The sequence below is a fragment of the Capra hircus genome, chromosome 16 (assembly GCF_001704415.2).
Source record: "Capra hircus breed San Clemente chromosome 16, ASM170441v1, whole genome shotgun sequence".
Classification (NCBI taxonomy): Eukaryota; Metazoa; Chordata; class Mammalia; order Artiodactyla; family Bovidae; genus Capra; species Capra hircus.
In genome coordinates this window covers 5210676-5213387 of record NC_030823.1, presented here as the reverse complement: position 1 = coordinate 5213387, position 2712 = coordinate 5210676, and positions in this window count along the sequence as shown.

Here is a 2712-nt window from a genome sequence, read left to right as displayed (position 1 = left end):
GGCTCAGGCTACTGTTCCTGGTCACAGAGAGATTGGAACGACTGAAGCGACTTGCATGGCACAGAACAAGACAGAAACAGAGATGCTGTTATCCAGGATGATCTGTTTTATCCACATGGCTAAGAACTTATACATATTAAAGCACAAGAGACTGAAAAGGTTTTTGAGAACTTTATATTGGCAGAAATGCATTCAGCATGGACTGAAAGGGACAGGCATCATACACATAAAAGAAGAATGCCTCCAAAGATAGAGCTCTGATAACAAGGCTTCTTTCAGCTGAGAAAGTAAGCTCATGTCTCTGATGGGTTGAAAAGTTGTGGCTGTCCCCATTCACTTTTTTTTTTTTTCATAGAGATGTGCTCTCTCAATCGGAATCTAATGAGATTTCTCCTCATGGGTTTTGAGTTTAAGACTTGAGACTCATTTTTTTTTTTTTTCCTCTTTCTCCTTCACCATTTTTGAATGGTAATGTCTATTCTATGTATGTATTAACAATTGTACTTTTGAAGCACATTTCTTGTTTTCTGGTTCATAGGGTCACACGTGAATAGGAATTTTTCCCAAGGATGGGACAAGAAACTGCGTCTCACCCATAGCTTATTTGGAAGACATTTAATAAAATGTGGGCCTTAGATTTAATACTGAAAAGGGTGAAAACTTTGGGAGATGTTGGGATTGAGTGAATATATTTGACACTTGGGAAAGACAGGAAGCTGGGAAAGACAGGAAGCTGAAAAGCTGCAGTGTGTACTGTTATGTGTCAAACAGTGTCCTCAAAGAGTTTTTAGAATCCTTACAGCCAAGGCTTAAAAGTCTTACTTTATTTGCAATTAGATGTCTAACAGATGTAATCAAATTAAGATGCGATCATTTTGTGACACTTAGATTATTCCCAGGTTGTGGCTGTTCTTTTCAGAAAAGGCAGAACTACAGCCACAGAAGCCAAATTAATGGTTCTCAGAGGTTAGGGTTTGATGAAGAGGATTGCCTGCAGAAGATTCTTCTGGGGTTATTGAACAGATGGGGCTAGTGGTACAGAACCTGCCGGCCAATGCAGGAGATGTAAGAGCGTAGGTCTGATCTCTGGGTGGGGAAAATCACCAGGAGGAGGAAATGGCAACCAACTGCAGTATTCTTGCCTAGAGAGTCCCATCGATCCCGGAGCCTGGCAGCCTACAGTCCATAGGGTCTCACAGTCAGACATGGCTGAATGCACAACAGCCTGTATTTTGACTAGATGATTCTTATGCAACTGTATACATTGGTCAAAATTTCTTCAACTCTGTGCAACTCAATTCCTCCATTAAAAATAATTACCTTTAAGAGTGATTTTGAAAACATTTTATTTTATTCAATATATTTTCATAATTAATAAAAGATCTTAGGCTTAATTATCCTTGATGGATTTAAAAGATTGATTTCTCATAAGGCATTAGTGTAAACCTAAAGTTCCTTCCAGGTGTTAGACTTGGGCTGTATAATTTATCATTTGCATCTTAGTATGTGTATAAGGCCACTTCTCCCAAAGAGAATTGACTGTGTGTAGGATCTGTTCATAATTCTTTAATTAAAAAAAAAGAAGTTTGACATATACAGACTACTATATGTAAAATAGATGACTAATAAGGACCTACCATGTAAGACAGGGAACTCTACTCCATACTCTGTTACAGCCTATATGGGAAAAGAATCTTAAAAAAGTGTGTATCTTTAACTGAGTCACTTTGCAAGGCATCTGATACTATACATTATAAATCAACTATGCTCCAATAAAAATTGTTTTTAAAATAAAAAAATAAGTCTGAGATTTGTTCACGATTCTCATATTTGCATGTAATGATCCATGCATAGTACATACTCATCTCATTTTTAGCTTAGAAAATCATAAGCTTTCACTGAAACTGAAAAAACAATTTGTGTTCTTACTGTCCAGATTACTTTCTTAGACTCACTCTTCATTATTTTTTCCAGACTTGCATCTTGTATGTAATCCTTTTTCCCCTGGTGTTTCACATTGCAGACTTACAAAATATGTCTAGATTCTCCTCTCTAGTACTTATTTAAGGTGCCAGATCATGATCTGTTCTCTAGTACCTCAAGTGATGATGCTTTCATTTATCTCCTAGCGGTACATATTTATAGATATATATTTTTTGTCCTATGTTTTCCAAAAAGATTAGATATCTTAGTACAATTAAGAAAAGACTAAAAAGAAAATTGTAACAGATTTTATTTATAAGTAGCCTTCTGAAATACTGGGACAATTGTAAAACAATTCCACTGTTTCACCTCCCACACCTGCACACCGGATTCGTGCAAAATGTTAACTTTACAGCACTATTTTGACTTCTTTAAAGACAAAACCCTCAAATATGCTTAGTCAAAGTCCATCACAGCTTGGAAATTAATATTCCTTACTCAGTGTAAGCATATAAATATGGATGAATATGAATCAAATTTTAATCTCCTATTCCCTAGCTTACCTTCAATAACCAGGACTACACTGATAAAGGATATGATGCTTTTCTTGTCTTTATGGTAGATTTAATTAAAACCACTAATTATGTGTGTATATATATATACACATACATAGACATATATGCATATGTTTGTATTTACACAAGGGGCTAAAGTAACTATAAAAAAGAATGAATTTTTGTCATTTTATACAACATGATTAGACTTGGAAGGTATTATTCTTTGTGAAAT